Source organism: Cricetulus griseus, chromosome 3 (genome assembly GCF_003668045.3).
Source record: "Cricetulus griseus strain 17A/GY chromosome 3, alternate assembly CriGri-PICRH-1.0, whole genome shotgun sequence".
In the NCBI taxonomy this organism is placed as follows: domain Eukaryota; kingdom Metazoa; phylum Chordata; class Mammalia; order Rodentia; family Cricetidae; genus Cricetulus; species Cricetulus griseus.
Genome location: NC_048596.1, coordinates 223537417 through 223558103, shown reverse-complemented (window position 1 = coordinate 223558103; position 20687 = coordinate 223537417). Strand labels below are relative to the sequence as shown.

Here is a 20687-nt window from a genome sequence, read left to right as displayed (position 1 = left end):
TTGACTTGAGGGATTTACTAAGGCAACACTGCCTAACCTCTCCAGATGTGTCTCAGAGGTCATAAGCCATGTATCTCCCCAGATTTCTGTTTGAAATTTTTTGTAGGGAACCTGGTTTCTCTAGCAGCTAACAATAAATCATCAACACACTATGTAAAATGAAACAAAATGACAACATGAACAGTACAGACTGTAGCAAAATATACAAGAATGCTAATGTAAACTAACAAAACTTCTGAGAAAAGCAAAAGTGTGCAGTTCTAGTTTCTATGGCACTTCACTTTCCTGAATTTCTAAGAGACATTACAAAGCATGTTTTTAGAAATACAAAGAATTTAGAAATACAGGGCTGGAGAGATGACTCAGGAGGTGAAGTGCTTGGCTTGCTATGCATGTAAAAGTTGGGCAGAATAGATTACATCTGAACCCAGTGCTTGGGGCCAGGAACAGAGACAGGAGAACCCCTAGAGCTCGTTGGTCGACCATTCTAGCCAAATCAGCAATCCCAAGTTTAGTGAGAGAGATTTGTCTCACTGTCTCAAAAAAAAACAAACCAAACCAAACCAAAAAAACAGCGAGAGTGACAGAAGAAGATACGGGACACTAACATCTGCCCTCTTCTCTTTCTCTCCCTCCCTCCCTCCCTCTCCCTCTCTCTCTCTGTCTCCCTCCCTCCCTCTCTCCTGTATGCATACATACATGCACACAAGCATACACACACGAAAAAGTGAAATATTTTAAAAAATCACATTAACATTGTAATTAATTCTTAAAAATTTTACAAACACATTTCAAGCTTTTTAACAACTGTGCTAAATAGAAAGCTAAACTTTCTAAATGTTCTTATGAGACTTGAGCCAGATAGCTATAAAACAACTTAAAAAAAAAAAAACAGCTACAGTAATCAAAATAATTCTACCCTATCCCTATGGATACCTAAAATTTCCACTGACAATAACTAGTAGCCAGTCACATAAGCAAATGAAAAGCAGATGAAGAATACCCTTCTCTTGGAAAAATAAGCGGGATTAAACTCCCAATACATTACTTATTAGTTCAAAAATTACGAGCACCATTAATTGCTACTTCATCTAACTACCACAATATAAATATGGACTAAAAACAGTTTCTCCAAAAGATAGGTCTCCTGAAGAAACTAAGACTGCAAATATTGCCCCCCTAATATGTTAACAGCAAAGTCACCTCACTACAACATGTGACAAAAGTTATAATAATAGCAGGAACTCATCACTTGAACAAGAGAGTCAACAACGAAAATGCAGAGTCCTTTGCAACTAACCCAGCTGTTTCACTTATGGCCACCTTAATGCTGGCCCAGAAAGACAAGTTAGTTACTCATACTCTGTGCATTTTCCTTCACCCTCTTTTATCACAACATTCCACCACAACTGGCTAATCATCCCTTGGAACAGAATTTAAGTATACACAAGAAAATAAGAGGGATGGGGATACAGCTTAAAGATATAGTGCTTGACTAGCATATGCCAGGCCCTGGGTCAAACAGAACCAAAATGAAAGAAAAAGAAACAAGAAAAAAATAAGAAAAAAGAAAGAAACCACTGTGAAGACTTAGGGAGAATGTGTATAACGACAGTGCTAGGAAGGGAAAACAGGAGGATCTTTTGGAGTTTGCTGGCCACTGCTCTATACCAATGGGCTCTAGGTTCACAAAAGGCCCTGCCTCAAGAAAATAAGGTGGACAGGTCGACAGCAATTAAGTAAGGTATCTGACATTGACTGTTGGCTTCCATATGCATGCACCTGTACATAAACCTCACAGCCTGTGCACCCAAAAATGTTTGTGCACATACAAGCACATACTATCAAACAAGGTATAATGTCAATCTGTGCTGGCTAGTTTTTATGTCTAGTTGACACATCTAGAGACATTGGGGAAGAGGGAATATTAGTTGAGAAAATGTCCCTACCAGATGGGCTTGTAGACAAAACTGTGGTGTACCTTCTGGATTGATGAATGATGAGAGAGGGCCCAGCTCACTATGGGTTATGCCACCTCTGGGCTGGTAGCCCTTGGTGTTATAAGAAAGCGGGCTGAGCAAGAATGAGGAGCAAGACAATAAACAGCATTATCAGTTACTGCCTATAGCTCCTGCTCTCACCTCCCACATGATGGACTACAGGCTGTGAGCTGAAATGAGTTTTGGTCATGGAGTTTATCACAGTAATAGACAGCCCAACTGAGACAAAGGCCTATAACCCAAGCACTGGAAAAGCTAAGGCAGGAGAGCTGAGAGTTGGAGACCAGCCTGGGTGACTCAAAAGATAAATAATAAAAATTAAAAAAAAAAAAACTACTCAATCTGGAGAGGTGACTCAGTGGAAAATCATTTGCTAAACAAGCATAAAGATCTGAGTTTGGATCCCCAGAACCCATGAAAAAGCCAGACTTCATAGTATGCCTACATTATCTGTTGCTCATCCTTGCATACATAGAAACACGATTAATTTTAAAACTATATGGGGGCTGAGGCAGGAAGGCCACAAGTTCAAGACCTGTCTGAACAATGTAGTAAGGCCCTATTGCAAAATCAAAAATTAAAAAAAAAAAAAAAACCCAAATGAGTATGTATGTAGCTCCATGGTAGAGCACTTCTCTAGCCTGCAAGAAGCCCTAGGTTTAGTCAGCAGTGCCACAAATAAAGAAAAGGAGTTGGGGACTCAGGCAATAGTGTCTCCAACTCATTGAGGAAACTACCCAAAGTAACAATCCATGTGTAACAGCCATCTAAATTATTTTTTAATGAACATAACCAACTTGACAATACAGCAATAAAAACTAGGAATGATATAAATAACTATCAATCCAGCTACTAAAAAACATGAAGGATGGCTCAGCAGTTAAGAGCACCGATCACTCTTTCAGAGGTCCTGAGTTTAATTCCCAGCAACCACATGGTGGCTCACAACCATCCATAGTGAGATCTGGCGCCCTCTTCTGGCCTTCAGGGACACATGCTGTCAGAACACTGTATACATAATAAATAAATAAATCTTAAAAAACAAAAACACAGCCGGGCATTGGTGGCGCACGCCTTAATCCCCGCACTCAGGAGGCAGAGGCAGGTGGATCTCTGTGAGTTTGAGGCCAGCCTGGTCTCCAGAGCAAGTGCCAGGATAGGCTCCAAAGCTACACAGAGAAACCCTGTCTGGGGGGCGGGCAGACAACACCATGATGCAGGGGCTGGTAAAATAGCTCAATGATTATACATGGTAGAAAGAACTTACACAAGTTGCCCAGGGCATGCATACACACTTACATACACACTGATGGATGGACAGACAGATGGATAGAATAAAAATATTTTTAAATCTTGAAGCAAAAATCACACATACCAGCTAGGTACATGCCTTTAATGCCAGCACTCAGAAAAGAGAGGCAGGCTGATTACTGTGAGTTCAAGACCAGCTTGGTCTACAGAATGAGACCTTGTCTTTAAACGAAAAATAAAATATAATTACATATACTTATTTGGATTCATCTCCAAGAAATATTTTAAGTATGTAGTTGAGGGGGGAAGCCCACAAAGCCGAGTTCTGAAAAAATGGCCAGAAATGCCAGGGGTTAGAGATTTGCATAAAGACACAGGGGTTGTCCCAAGAACTGCTGCCAGGTAGCTGAATGGAGGAGCACCTACATTTCACTCAGTCGCCTTTGGTGCACCTCTAATTGTTTAATCATCTGTATTTACCACCTAAGCAAGACACAAAACACTTTTTAATTGAAAGAAAACTTCTTGGGAAAAATGCTGAAGATTTAACACAGCTTGTCCACACAATGAACTGGACTGTGTGGGAAGAGACTTGGGTACAAGGGTGGGTCAGCTTTCTGACACATACATGCCTCCTTCCACCTTCTCGTTTTCTTTGCTGCTCTAAAAGAAGCAATGATGCAAATGAAGAGATAGACACAATGACCAAGGCCATGGCTACTACTTTTCTCCTGTGATCAAAAGAAAACCAAGCAATACTTCTTCCACCAGGCCATCCAGGAAGGAGTGTGCATGCAATGAACAACAGAGCAGGGAAATGAGGTTAAGTGTCTACGTCACATCTTCTCAATATGTGAACAGAAGAGAAGGCCCAGAGAAACAAACTTGATCACCTCAGTGATGAACAAAATGGAAGGATTTAAAGGTCACACAAATGCTGACAAAACCATACACTATGCAATCAAGGGCTGGCACTAATATTTCAAACCTAAATATAAGCCAAGAAATGGATCACACGGTAAAGACTCTGGTCAATCTACCTACCTGAAACACATCTGAATTGTTCTAAAATAGATGTCTTCAGGAATTTTACCTTTGTTTTTGTAAGTGCCTTTAGAGCTTTGCAAAGATTCTTCCTTTAAACGGCTTTGCACAAGGTATTGATCTTGCCGACCAACCATAGTCCTGCCAAAAACACTGCTTTTCAAGAATGAGGGATTAGTACACAGAAAAGGCTTTAACAAACTTGCTTACAAACAAATTGTTAGCATCCTTGTTAATAGTGTATTACTTTAACTATTTTTAATTTTTTAGTGTGTGTGTGTGTGTGTGTGTGTGTGTGTGTGTGTGTGTGTGTATTCATAACCATGTGATTACATGTCTGTGGAGGCCAGAAATCAACATTTGTTGTCTTCTTCAGTCACCTATTACTTTATTTTTTTTTATTTTTTTTTTTTTTTTTGAAATAAGGTCTCCAGCTGAACCTGGAGCTCACCAGTTTGACTAGAATGGCTGTCAAAGTAGTGTCTTGCTGTCTGTCTTCCTAATTCTGTTCCTTGGGGATCTGAACTCAAGTCCTCGTGGTTGCACAGCAAGCATTTCATCACTTGCACCGTCTCCATAGCCTCTATATTACTATTTTAATAGAGTCAATCTAGTGGGGTTCTTCAGTTTATAAAATAATGATCCATAGTTGATAATTTCACAAACTCCCCATGTAGAAGGCAAGATGCCAGGCCTCAAGATGCTTACAAGCAACAAATGTGCCTTTCCCTATGAAAAGAATTTGCCACAAGACTTTATCAGCAACAACAGGCAACGAACAGGGGCTATTCTCAAAACACACAATACAATCTATGGGGGACAGCTAGGTCACTACATAATACCAACCAATTCTTACTTGAGAACTATTAAGTAGTCATTGACTTTTCTAACAGGCCATGCCTGCCGTCTGGCCAATTTGCTCCAGAAACCAGCAGCTCAGGCTGCTCTCATACTTAGAGTGTACAGGAATGCCAACAGAAACTGAAATTGCTTCCTTTTAAAGCTATCAAGCACTATAATCTTCTGGGAAGTGTGGTTATCTTCTATTACAACATGCTGCAGAAAGGGCTTTCCTGTGGAATTATGTATGGAATGCATGGATATCAGGAAACATTTGAAAACTTCAGCTCTCCTAAAGTCTAAAGTCAAGAGTTTCACAACAGTCTGTTTCATTTATCAAACCAATTCTGTTCCAGAAAATTAATCCAGCTACCAAAAATTTTACTTCATTTTTAATTTGCTTTTGTCCAGTTCAACAGCACTCTAAGTAACTTCTCAGCGGCTCACTGATGTCAGCCTGGGCAAGTCATAGCGTGCCAGAGCTTGAGTCTCTTCAATTGTAAGCAAAAAGATGTCAGACAAACGAAAATTTACTGTGGAGTGTGTGCCAGGTACCACTTAAAGCATGTTATACTACTCTGAACACATTTTCAAGCATTCTGTCACATGTTAACTCAACAATCCTACACTGTAGTCACAATTATTATTAAGTTGCACATGAGGGAAAGGACACACTCTCAAGTTTCCACCTGTTTCACACAGCAGGTGGCAGAGCAGGATCTGAACAGACAGTTGGAATCCAGAATCCACACTCATTAAGCTACAGCTGCCTATTAATTATAAAATAATAATCTTGCCCAGCTCATAAAATTCCTGTGAAGCTCACATTCAGTCAGACTCATGGAAGCATCTGAAAGTTTTTAAGTGCTGTGTAAATATAAGGTACTTATTACCAAAGTCATGATTGACTGATAAAATTAACTATGGAGTTACCTAAGTAAGCAAAAAGTAAACTTTTTGTTTTTATTTTATTCTTTAATGTTTAAAGGACTGGACTTTAAAACTCAACCTCACATGAATGATATCCCTAGAAGATCTCTCACAAGATCACTCAGTTTCTCCTCTCATGATTCCAGAGATAAAAATCTCACAAGCTTACAGGTCAGCCCATTCCAGTTTAGAAATGTCTCCCTTTTTGTTCAAAACAAAATTAGGCTTTTTCACATGACAGTCCTATAAATACAAACCACTGACATGTTCTCACACCACTCAACACATGACATTTAGTACTTAACTCTCCAAATTCAGTGTGATACCCAAAAAGAGGCTCAAGTGAGATCAGCACCAAGACTTTCCTCAATCTTCAAGCATCACCATGCCTTCCAGTTCTTGGCTGGCAAGGTAATTGTGTACATATCAGCACTGACTTAATTAAAATTTCTCAGGTCTCTTAACAATTTTCTCCATCTCAGAACTTGATATGGTATCCCCCTTTTTTGTTTGTTTTGTTGTTGTTGTTGTTGTTGTTGTTGTTGTTGTTGTTGTTGTTTTTCGAGACAGGGTTTCTCTGTAGCTTTGGAGCCTGTCCTAGAACTTGCTCTGTAAACCTGGCTGGTCTCGAACTCACAGAGATCTGCCTGCCTCTTGAGTGCTGAGATTAAAGTCGTATGTTAATTAAATACTTTTTTGTTTTCATCGTGGTCCATGATTCTAGCCTACAAAGATCTGTGTAAATCTAAATTTCATATGCATATTTTATCAACTATACTTTTTCCATTCGCTTCATAAATGCAATTACATTTTCATCCTAGTCACCAAAAAAATGTTGAATAATCTAAAACCCTAAGACACACTATCTAATACCTTGACTCTGACTGAAAACAATAAATTAAACATGGTCTATCAATTAATTATAAGTCCTTACATGACATTTTCTCCACCACCATTTCTTCTTCTAGATTATAGCAGGTACATAAAGTACTTTATTAAATACCCTAACACTCCAAATATCATCAACAGTTCTTAGGCTGCCTATTCTATGTATATATGTAGGTACGTATGTATTTGAAAAAAAAAAACAGAAAAATGGCTGATGGGGAATGTCCTTCTGTGTATGTTTATCTTATTGATTGTTGAATAAAGTACTGTTTGGCCAATGAGGCAGCAAGTTAGGCGGGACTAGGAGTCGAGGATTCTGGAAAATGTAGTAAAAAGAAGTCTTGTGATACAAGCAGGAAGTGGCATAGCAGGCAGACTCAGATAAGCAGGGACAAACAGGAAGTCGTCTCTTTTCTCTTGCTCTTGCTCTTCCTCTTCCTCCGGTTCTCTGCTCTGGAGCTGCCATGTGAGCCCAGGAAGACAGGACACTCGCCACTAGCATCTTCCATAAGATAAGTCTTATGATTATGGTTGATAATAATACTGAGCTAGCAGATAAGAAATCCTGATCATTGGCCAGCAGCATTGTACCTTATAAGACTCTGTGTGTTCTTTTGGAGGTTGTAACAGGTGGCTGGGCACAGGCAGCGGATAGAGTAAAGACTTATTGTTACAGAATGGTGTCAGAATTGAGACTGGCCAAGCAGCATTTGAAACTAATATAGTCTGGTGTTATAAACTGTGTGTTATTTGGGGCCCTAAAGTGTCGGGAGGAACTCGGGTGGCTTTGGCAGAAAGACTTATTGTTACAAATGGCTATTTTAGTTAGTGCATGTTTATTATACCTGAAAAATTTCATAAGGTTATTTTCTTTTAATAAAGGAATGATAAAACTTTCTAAAAATATGTTTAAATTTTTCCGAGATATTAATCATTTATTTGTGGTATTCAAGTCTGTGGGGAGGTTGCACATGTACCATAGCCTGTGTATTGGCTCTCTCCTACCATGCAAGTTTTGGGGACCAAACCTGGGTTTTTGGCTTGGCAATGTCTTACCCACACTGAGTTACTTTGCAGCCTAGCAGTCTTGGGCTTGGTTTTTTGTTTGTTTGTTTGTTTGTTTGTTTTTGTTTTGTGTGTGGGGAGGGGGAGGGGAGAGAAAGAGAGAGAAAGAGAGGGGGGGGGTTTCTCACTTAGGTCTTGGGCTCACAAAGCTAGCAAGCCCCAGAGATCAGCTTCTCTCCACCTCCCTAGTGCTGGGATCATGAATATCATCACATATAGCTTTTTATGTGGGTTCTGGGAACTAAACTCCAGTCCTGAGCTATCTCCCTAGCTCTTTTTATTTTCTCACTTCTTACTGGTTATAATCTTTCTCTTCCACCTTTCAATAACACCTTTTAAAATGCAAACTGGAAGAGCTCCCAAAACCACTTTATTTTGTGTATATTCCTTGATCTTTTTCTTCTCACAGAAAAAGTACTGGTTGTAGATTCTCTTCTGATTCTTCTAGCCTATGAGTATGTATAATCCAGCCCCAATTTACTCTACTATAACTCTAATGCACTTTCCTAAAGATAATCATATACCACCATTGGCACAAAAACTCTTCTTCCCTTGTAAATATAACTATAGGATGTTACCATTGCCATCATTTTTACCTTACTAACAAATAACTTGGTAGCTGGAATTGTCCTTGAAAAGCAGTTCCTTTCATTGTCCCCATAATCTCCTAACATACATACTTAAAGTGAGAAAACAAAATGGATTTATTTATACATGTATAATTAAGCTCTGTTGTCAGGCTCAAATTCTTATTGAAAAAAAAAATGGCTATAAATGGTAACAAGATTTCATAGGCCCAAAGGTTTCATGAGTAATTCAACAGGGAAATGACAATCATTTAAACAAATGGTTCTGGAATAAACAGGTTATTCTATTAGGGAAAAATAACTTGGCCATTACTTTTCACAGTACACAAGGATTAACTTGCAATAAATAACAGATCTATATATAAGAACAAAAATTACCAAACTTGTATCTTCATAGCACTGGGATAGGCAATTTTTTTTTAACTAAAATAAGCACAAACTATAACAGAAAATTAGCAAAGACAGATAACATCAAAATTAAAAACTTCAAAAAGAGGTGGCTCTGTGAGTGCTTACTGCTCTTGCAGAGGACCTAGGTTTTGTTCCCAGCTAGACAGGAGATATAAATAAATCTTTCTAAAATATTAAAACTCCTATTCTGTTAGAAATACTATTTAAAAATGAAAGTCAAACCAAACACTAGAAGACATTTGTAAGACATATGCCATCTGATAAAGAGCTTATTTCTACTCAGAATATGTAAGAAAAATTCTACTCCATATATAAAAAGATAACAGGTTGGTTTTTTTGATAGGCAAAAATGTATTTGAATGGACACATCACAAAAGAAGATACTTGAACAGCCAAGAAATATTCAAAGACTGTATCACTCATCATCAGAGGGAGGCAAATCAAACTACAATGAGATACTACTATAAATGAAGTCAAAGGAATGACAGGACCAGGTGGCAAAAACAATGAGGAGCATCTAGAACTCTCAGACAATAGTGTTGAGAAGACAAAATGATGCAGACACATTAAAGAGAGGAATTGTAAATGTTAAAGATAAACTATGCCACACTACCCAGCATTTCACTGCCAAGTACTTATTCCAAAGAAATGAAAACACTTATTTATAAAGATTGTGTGACCATTCACACAGTCCAAAACCAGGAACAATCTAAATGTCAGCTGGTGAACAGGTCAGCAAATGGTGGTCAGTTCATACTTTGGAATGCTGCTTAACAAAAAAAAAAAAAAAAAGAGAGAACTACTGATAGCATAGATTGACACCAATTTCAAACCGGAAGACCTCATACTGTGTAACCCCATTTATAGGAAATTCTAGAGAACACAGAATTACGATGTCAGAAAGTTCAGCAGTGGTTGCCTGAGGCTGTCAAAGCACACTGCACAAGAAATAAAGAATGTTTAGGCTTCTTGATAGAATTTTTCTGAATCAGGAAGTGACAGTGATTATGCAACTATGTAAAATTACCAAAATTCATCAAGCTGTACTTCAAATGGATGGATCTTATTTTATATAAATTATACAGCAATCAACCTGAAAAAAAAAAAACCCTCTGACAATCACTGAGCATTTTAAATTTTGCTTTATTATGCCCAAACTTCATATTTTCAAGAATTTATCTTCTAATCTACCACTTCTAGATTGGTATAAATGCAAAGAACTAAATAAGGATGAGCAATAAGTACAGAAAGTACTCACTGGCCAGCTGTGTGCAGCCCACATCCTTCTAACCAGGACCTGTTTTCCACTGCACGGCTTGTGGCATGGACTTTGGAGGCCATTTGCTTCCTCAAGATGTTACTTAAGTGACAGTCCATAAGGGGATTTCACTTCATGCCTAGGAGCCAGTTGCCTTCTGTTCCTTATGAAATTCACTATGGCTGACTCATACCACTTTTCAACCTAACAGCCACTTCCTTGAGGAAATGTCTGACGTCACCATCACTTGGTTTGTATGCTGCTTGTTTTCAGCCTCCTCTTCTACACTCACTGCTTGGTGTGCAACATTTTATTTGCTAGTCTAACCAGTGCCTGGAACAGTACCCTGACACCTAATTGGTGCTCTATAAAGCTACAGAATCACTAATCACAACCTGTGACACAGATACCACAGCAAGCATGCAAAAACAGATTTGAAAGTTAATGGTCCAACAGTACATAGCTCCTAAGGGGTCAGATCCTGGACCCTCTGATGCCAAGTCCTAGCCAATTAACTTCATGTTAAGTGTCAATCAGTAGCCTAACAAAGTCACTGCTCTCTACAACAGACTATGTTAGGTTTATGGACCCAGGATCTTAACTTAGATCCCATCACATTCCTTTCCTGAAATTGTATGGAATCAAATTTTCTTTGAAATAGCTGTTCCAGCATGATTATTTTACTAAACTGAGATACTCAGCCTGACTGTACTTCCTAGAATAGACACTAATTTAGCTGCAATTAAACTTAGTACATTCCTTATGTAAGGGATGTACATTTTTACTAAATAATGCATTGCTTACTTGTTCATTCAATTAATGAGTCTCTTGTCTCACTTGAGACTAACAGGAGTCTGTTGTCGCACTATTCTCACACACTACTAGCTCTCACTAGACACTTCCTGCCATGACTAAAGAGCAAAATGCAAGACACTATGTGTAAAGGCTTTTAATGTACTTAGAAGCATGGCATATATACATCAATTAAAAAAAAAAAAACAAAGACTATGTTCAGCAATGTGCAACTTGCTACAATGATTCTATTCACTGGGGAGAAATAAAACCTAGAACCTAGCAAAAAAAAAAAAAACAGAATGAAAGAGTTTTTGAATGACAGTTAATTTAAATGAGTGAGTCAGAATGAGTCAGCCACAAATGTATGACTCAATACTGTAAAGAGACACTACCATAAATCCTGTGATGTCAGTCCTAACCCTCTTCAAACAAGGCAGCAATGAGGCTGTGAGCTGAATTCCTTCCTTAGCATGGTCAAAGTTTTGGCACATGTATCACAACTATATGATTTAAAGACTAATCCTTACAATACCACCTGTGGATGGGGTGCTATGAAATTTTACATCTCATATAACTGGCTGTACCACAGGCTTGGTGAAGTCAACTAATACTTTTTTGGATGAGAATAAGATTGAGCAAACTCTTTTTATATTTGGGGTAGCACAATTTACATGCAGAAAATTCATAAATGCCAAACACCCTCCTCATTTACCTATTCCACCAGTAGCATTAGCATCCCAAGATTTAAACTCAAAAGTTTAGCATCATTTTAACAATTTTCCCCTTCACACCTGTACACAAAATTTCTCACTAATTTCTTTGTATTCCTTTCAATCATCCCTTGCATTTTTTTTTTTTGTCTCACTATTATGTAAGCCCACAACCATATTCTGACCATGGAATTCAAACATTTGTTGAATTCAAAATAAAGGTACAACAATTGCCAAGTATAACCTGCCGAGATCATGTTGTGTTGTCATACATAGCTTGCCAATAACAACCAACACTTGAATCCAAGACTTTAGAATAACATTTCTCTAACTAACTTGAATTTCTCCTTGTATGAAACTAAAGGAAATGTGATTTGGACACGAATACCAGAAATAACAGATTATTCACTCATAAAACCCATATCAAGAGACTACACCTTCATCCACTCATTACTCAACTCTAGAAATTAGTATTAGATTGCTCACAGAATAACACAAATCCATGATATCTGTCAATCAAGGGAGGAGGAAGGGAATGAGAAAAAAGGGAGAAAGGAAATGGGAGGGGGGCAACAACCGGTGAGTTATTTTTTTTTCAAGAATCAGATTCAATACAATCACTGAAATTAAAAACTCAATTTGACACCAAATTAGATACAACTGAAGAGAACATCAACTCTTTAGACAAATCTTCCAATATAGATTAGAAGAGAAAAAGGAAAGGAATACAAGGGCATGGGTGACATTTAAAACTCAAGGAAATAGTTTCATATACTTACTAGTAGAACTCCAGAAATGGAAGACAATGGAGATGCAGTTTTTGAAGAAGTAATAAAAAACTCAAAGGACAAAACAAATATCAACTACTGTTAATATTAATTAAGAACTCCAGGCACTTTGAAGGAAAACTTTCAACTTAAAGGGCAAAGAAGAAATCTGGGGGTTTTTTGTTGTTGTTGTTGTTGTTGTTTTCTTTTGGTTTTTTGAGACAGGGTTTCTGTATAGCTTTGGAGCCTATCCTGGCACTCGCTCTGGAGACCAGGCTGGCCTGGAACTCACAGAGATCCGCCTGCCTCTGCCTCTGCCTCTGCCTCTGTCTCAAATAACAACAAAGCAGAGACCTGGAAACCAACAAAGAAGGAAGGGGGAAAGGTTTCTAAAAAGTAAAAAGCATGTTTCCAAATAGTAATAAAGGTCATTATTCAAAAACAAGTCTCTCAAAACAAATTTATTTATTTTCATTCAAAATGACTTTTACAAGCAAGAGCAAGTTGATGGTTGCTTTCATTCCAAGTTAAAGACTAGACACAGAAAATTAAAGATGGGGCACACACATACTAAAATAAGGTAGGGAAAATAACTACTTGCCTAAATAGTCAGAAAACAGTGGCTGGAGAGATGGCTCAGCCTTTGCTGTTGTTCTTCCAATGAACCCGAGTTCAGTTCCCAGCAACCACGTTACAATGGCCAGCTCACAGTCACCTGTAACTCCAGCTCTACTGGGATCTGATACCTCTGACCTCCTTGGGCAACTGCACTTAAGTATATATACCCACACAGAGACATACACATAATTAAAAACAATAAATTCTTTAAAAGTCAGAAAAAATTAAGTATAAAAAGAAATAAAAACTGCCAGGCAGTGTTGGTGCACACCTTTACTTCCAGCACTTGGGAGGCAGAGACAGGTGAATCTTAGTGAGTTCGAGGCCAGCCTGGTCTACAGAGCTAGTTCCAGGACAGCCAGGACTGTTACACAGCGAAACCCTGTCTCAAAAAAACAAGAAAAAATAAAAACCACTTAAACTAAATCTACTTTGATTATAGTCTAGGAAAAATATTATACTCTATATGATAAGAAGCTAAAATAAAATTTCAAGTAATTTCATCAAGAATTCTTAAAATAGGGGCTGGAGATGGCTCCGTGGGTAAGAGCACTGGCTGCTCTTTCAGAGAACCTAAGTCCAAGTCCTAGTACCTACATGGGAGCCCACAATCATCAGCAACTCCAGTTCCAGGGATCCAAAGGCCTCTTCTGACCTCTTTAGGCAATAAGCACACATGTAATGCACAGACATACATAAAACACTCATACATATAAGACAAAAAAATACTTTTTTAAAAAGCTGTGCTTCATGCATTAAAAAAATAATAATAATCACGGGACTGGAGAGCATGCTCAGCAGTTAGGAGTACTTGCTGTTCTTCCAAATGACCAAGTTTGGATCCCAGCACCACATCAGGCAGCTTATAACCAGCTGTAACTACAGCAGCTTTGGGTACCTGACGCCTCCAGCCTTTTCAGGCACGTGCACTCAACTCCTATGTACATACCTACATGAAGACACACACCTACATAATTAAAAATAATAAAAATAATATTTTTAAAGTCATATTGGTGATCACTTTGGCATCACATTACTAAAATTGGGATGATACAGAGAAAATTTAAATTAGCATAGCTCCTGCCCAAGGATGACATGTAAACTCATAAAGTGTTCCACATTGAAAAGAAGAAAATAAAAATAAAAATAAAATAAAGAAATCACATTGGAGCCAGTTAAATGGCTCATCAGGCTTGCAACCAAGCCTGAAGACCTGAACTCAGTCCCCAGAATCCACATGGTGGGCCAGTGTCAGGCAAATGACATTTCATTAGTATGTATCTGAACTGTTAAACATTTCAGGTTCCTATCAAATATTCGCATAATTTTTCTGCTAATAAGAACCCAAATCGTTATAATAAAAATGCTACAAGGTTTTTTTAAAAAAGCAGTTTCCCTAACAGCTTGCAATAGGGGTCACGTGGTGATGGTTGGTGGTTTAGGAGAAAGCAGTGGCTTTCCTTACGCACGTATCATCCACTCTAGATTTTTTTTTGTTTTTCTTTTTCCTTCTGATGACTTTTGGACCTAAGGACACAAACACAGCAGCTAGCCCACACTCAAGAGGGCAAAGACTGAATGTAAAAAGAATTGGTTCCTCAAAGCCACTATAAGTGTCCTACTGAGTCCAACTACCTATACAGTCTGAGCCATTCACCATCTATATGTAATTTTAACACTACACATCATTCTCATACTTCTGACACCAAGCAAGCATCTTCCCAGGAGTTAGCAGCCATGTTCACTTCTTCTCTAGCCCAGTTGCTGCATCTGTCCAATGTGCACTTGGTTGTCTCAGTCCACAAACAGAACTGCTGTGCAAGGGACCCGGTTACACTTCCTTTTCTTTCTTCAGTCATATCCCAAACCTCCCATTTCCAAATTCAGGTTTCTCGTGGTAATCGACATACAGAAGAACATAGCTGCACACCGAGTATGTACTCAGACACACCCAGTCAACAAGAGAGAAACCAGAAGCAGGAAATGGGGGCTATCAGAACCACCACTCCAAAACACTGCTTCATTGACATTTTGGATTGTGCACTTTACAGAAAGATAAGGGCCTTCACAAAATTATTTAAAACTTCAAGGAATATTCAAACATTCTAAAGGAATACTTTCATTAGTCTGAGCCATACTTTTGAGATCCAGCATGTATAATTTGTTAATGTTTCTGGTAAAGTCAGTGAAGCCAGCAGATGTTCAGGTAATCATCATTAAAGCTCTCTATGACTAAGTAGCATAATGACCTTTATTAATCACTGCATCTGGTGTCTGCCAAACAGGAGAAAAACAATACTCAAGCAGCCCATTTTCAAAGAGTCACAAGTTACTTGAATGAAGACGCTTCAGCACGTTTAAATGACATTTAAATTATATTATGATAGTGGTACAAACAAACATTTAATTCCAAGCACCAATCTAAATAAAATAATTCACTGCAACCCAAATTACTCTCTGGAGAATGTCCATAATATCTACTGGGCAGTCTGTTTCAGTAATAAAGTAATACCAAGAATTGAATGCTCTCAGTACTTAGGCAACTGATTACATCTACCAATTATCTGTTATTTGTATGTGCATTCACCACAAATGGTAAACTATAGGAAAGTGAACACCAGGCAAGATCCGGTATGAACCACTGCATTCTTCAGATTAACTTTCTCCAAAACTCAAGGTCATGGCTAAGTAAAAAACAGTACTCAAAATATATATATATATATATATATATATATATATATATAATATATACATGCTATAAGGTAGTGTATAGACATATGTTCAAAAAGCTACTCTAAATTATCCCAAATTGATATGGGTATCTCTGCTCTTCCATGCCCAGTTATTTCCTACTCCATCCACCCTGACAAAACCCAAAAGAGCACAGATACCTTCAGTGTCTCAGTGTCTTCATATGAAAAGCCATACACTGATGTGTATCTGCAGTTTTGTAACAATCCATTCTTTACCAGCATAATGTAAGGTAGCACACACAATCATACAAGTTATCTCAATGCAACTATCAACACTGTTGTGTACTGTCATACTAATAAGTGGATGTGTGGTATCACACACCACAAGCAAACATCAGCCTACAAGTTAGTTGTATGGGGTTTTCTTTCCCCACGTGGATTCAACAACCCTAAATCAAACCTTGCTTGCCACATTACATGGCATTCTTTCTTTTTTGATATAGACTATGTTTTCCTGTGTGATAAGTGTTTGAGTACAATCAGGACAAACACAGGAGATAATTTAAAGAATTGAGACACCAGGCCCAGAATCCTGTTTTAAAGTGTCATCCAGAGGTGCTGACAGCAGTGATTTTCATGTCACAGTATTGCAGACTAGTGAAGGGTGGTAAACAGAAAATGATCTTGGTCCTCTCCACAGAGACACGTGGACAGAAGCAGACACTCTCGGAGCACATTTCAGACTGCCTCACAGATGGTGGAATGGGTTTGGGGTTCCTGTCACTTCAGAGAGTACTTAAACAAATAGAGTTTTGATATTAATAGAAATACTAGCTAGTTTTCAAAACCAAATGGTTCTTCTATTCAACAAACACACCTTGAACATTACTACATGCATAAGTGAGATGCACATTCTAAGGGAGTTTACACACTGTCTAAAGAGGGAAGTCATCAGCATTAAATAGTTTTAAACAAAGGCAGTGTGAGCTGAAACAGGAGTAACAGACTAGATGAGGATGGTAGAAAGTCAGCAACTGCAAGGTGCAGGCTGACACAGGCACTGCTCTGTCCAGAAGCCTGGATGTGCACAATAACTGCTTATAGGGTGGGCAGAAAAAATGTCAAAATAAAAAATACACTTATCAGTATGAACAAAGAAGTCAAGACCATAATGGGGGAACCCACAGAATCAGCTGACCCAAGCTAGTAAGAAATCACTTACTCCAGTCTGACAAACGGGGAACCAGAATAAGATGGAACAAGACTCCCTGAATACAGGTGACAATGGTGTGGCTGGGGCAATATATGAGGCCACTGGCAGTGGGTCCAAGACCTAACACTAATGCACAAACTGACTTAGTGGAGCCCATTCTATATGGAGAGATACCTTGCTCAACCTAGACACAGGGGTGTGAGGGGTGGAGAGGTGCCTTGGTCCTGCCTCAATGAGATGCTGGGACAGACTTAGTGGACTTCCTAGGGAAGATGTTACCCTCTCTGAGGAGCAGGGGAAAGTGGGGGGAGGGAGAAAAGAGGAGGGAGGGGGACCTGGGATTGGAATATGAGAAATAAATTAATAAATTAAAAGTCAACAGAAAATAGAGAAAGAATGGAAAGATTACCAAACAATATATAAAATACAAAAAAATCTGAATGTTGATTACTTAATAAACACTTGTTTATTTAACAAACATGTTTTCACCACTTGCCAGGAGCTGGTCTAAGTACTTTACAAATATTGACTCAGTCTCCCCACAATTAACTACCTTATAAGAACATGTGTCCTGCTGGGTGGTGGCAGCGGTAGTCCACACCTTTAATCCTAGCAATCAGGAGGCAGAGCAGGCAGATCTCTGTGAGTTACAGTCCAGCCTGGTCTACAGAGTGAGTTCCAGGACAGCCAAGGGCTACACAGTGAAACCCCACCTCAAATAAATAAATAAATAAATAAATAAATAAATAAGCAAGCAAACAAAGAAAGAAAAGAACATCTGCCCCCTTACACTATGAAGAAATTAAGGCATACCAAAAAACTGAGTAACCTGCCCAAGAGCACGTGATCTAGTAAATACTAAACTCAAAGGCAAACCCAGGCAAGCAGCTGGAAATAGAATCCATGCACTGCCATCTAACTTCACTGTGGCTACTGAACACTTACTTCATGCAAATATAACTGAGGAGTTGACATAGTTTGTTTTATTTAATTTTAATTATTCAAATAACCACGTGTGGCTAGTAACTGCCACATGGAAAATTCTCATCACTACTCAGCACTGCTGCTATTGACCTCTAGAGAGAGGGGAAGTCTTTCAGGTAGTCAGTCCAGCACTCTCAAGTTTTAAGCATGTAATCAATTCAAAGGTAACCTTTCAATAAGTTAAGAGTTTCAAGCTGTGACTGACTGAAAACTTACTCCTTTATTTCAAATGCTGTCCTCCTTCAAAAGCTCTCTCTACCATGTCGACAATATGACACATGAACCAAAGAGCTAATAAAAGGGCTCTTTTACCCAGAGATAACTTTTTTTTTTTTAGGAAAAGAAAAGGTCATATAATCTGAACTAAATATATTTTCTGAATACAGTCTTGATAAAAAAAAAATTTATCAATTAACTTTGCCTGAAAATACACATAACTCTTACTTCAAATGTTACATTTCTAAATTTAAAGACAAATCATTTTGCCTTGAGTTTTCAAAATACAAGTGAATGGGCACTTTCTTAGGCAGTGTTCTATTGCTGTGAAGAGACACCATGACCACGGCAACTCTTATAAAGGAAAGCATTTAACTGGTGCCGGCTTACAGGTTTAGTCCATTATTGTCACTGCAGGAAGTATGGTGGCACATAGGCAGACAATGTGCTGGAGAGGTAGCTAAGAGTTCTACATCTGGATCCGCAGGCAGTAGGAAGAAGAGAGCCCCTGGTCCTGGCTTAGGCATTTGAAACACCAGAGCACACCCCAGTGACACACTTCCTCCAACAGGCCACACTTAATGTCACTCCCTAACCATTGAAATATGAGTCTATGGGAGTCATTCCTATCCAAACCACCACAGGTGCTGTCACAGAAATTCATAAAGATCACTGTACTGCATCTAACCACTGACCGCAAGGCTGTGCATATTGTCCATGACATAAACACCAATCCGACACCTAAGAGATTGAGGGCACAATATACACAACAGTGAAACAGTAATACCAAGCTCAGCAAAATGCTAACAGCAATTCACACATCATCCTTACCAGGTATCAAGCCCATGTATTGTATCCCATTCAGAGCTCACAACATTCTTATCAAGTAGTCACCAGTGTCACCCCTACTGTTCTGAATTCAATGCATATAGCCAGTGTGTGAACAAACCCAAGATTGAGAGTCCCCATTTGTCTGTCTGGAGTTTGTGCTCTTAAATAAACCTCCAATATTGCCTTTCCTGATTAGCAATCTCTCACATAACTATGTATCAACTTAGCAGTAAACTGTGAAAATCCCCAAAAGTGATTCATAGATACACCAGACTTTCTAAGACTACTAGGAAATATTTATTTCACTGCATATGCATCTGTGTGTATGCAAAAAAATTAAACAGTCAAAAGAGCATTAGGAATTGCCACCATTGCCCAAAAGGTTACTATAAAAACAAACAAAAAAATATTAAGAGCTGTATGAAGTCTTGGGAAACAGACATTCACATACTTGCATAAAGTCATGACAGGAAAACAAGGTCACAGGTTACTAATAACCCCACCCCTACAATGCAATGGTCCTATTTGTGTTTTCCCTTACTAAAAATGTCAGTGTCACAAAAATAAAGCTGTACATTAAAAGACTATATATCTAAGTGATACTTTTTTACTTCGTTTTAAATCTTTATCACAGTGGATTTACCACTTAGGATTTATCTGACAATAAAAGTCAGGGTTGATACATGTGTCTCAATGTCACTGGTGCCACAGAAGTTCCAACTTCTGTATTTCCCTTGTATTGTACTATTTTTGTCCTTGTGGTTACATTATGGCTATTGCTACTAGAGGACTTACATTCACATTCCAGGTAAAAGAAAGCTATGGCAAAGCAGTACAACACATCTCAAAAGGCACATTTTCCCGGAAATTCTGGCAGAAACTGGCTTACAAAAGCTAAGGATGTCATCAGATAGCATTGGGGACTTACAGAAAAACTTGCCCCACCTCTTTGATATACCCACCAAGTATTTTTAACTGCCTTGATTTATGACTTTCTTTGTTCTGTAAAACTATAAAACTTCATGAAACTATGTCCACCTTAAAACATGGAATGTGTGGTAAGTGTGTTCTCCCATGGTTACTCAATACGGCTTCAGAATAAACTATCTCCTATTCTCTTTAAGGTGAAAGCTGTGGGGTTTTTGCATCAACAAAGTTTTCATCACAAAGAACTGATGTTTGCATAGATAAATATATTTAGCCCATGTCCTATTTTGTTTTCTGTTGCTGTGATAAAACACTAACCAAATGCAACTTGGGGGAAAAGGTTTATTTGGCTTAGAGTCCATCATTAAAAGAAGCCAAAGTAGGAACTCAGTTCAGGAACTCAAGGCAGGAACTGAAGCAGAGATCATAGAGTAACTACTACATTCTGCCTTGCTTCCTTATAAAAGTTCTGCAAATTATTACGTTAAAATTTCATATACATGTTCTTTGGGAAGAAAATGAAGAGTCTGAATCATTCAGATTCAATCACATTTAGCATACCTCTGTTTAATGTACTATTCTCAAAAATGTTTAACCAAATAATCATAAGGTTTTTTAAAGAGAAAGCAGCCGCCTGGACAACCACAGTCCCAGCAGTC

General features: G+C 38.3%; 1 protein-coding gene and 1 non-coding gene across 2 annotated transcripts in view; one reads left to right on the top strand and one right to left on the bottom strand.

Moving 5' to 3' along the window:
• Nucleotides 1-20687, bottom strand: part of Usp6nl (USP6 N-terminal like) — a 135687-nt gene that overhangs the window by 80695 nt on the left and 34305 nt on the right. The gene's annotated exons all lie outside the window — the stretch shown is intronic.
• Nucleotides 14178-14289, top strand: LOC113834651. The gene has a single exon (XR_003483358.1). It is a non-coding gene; the product is annotated as a U6 spliceosomal RNA (small nuclear RNA).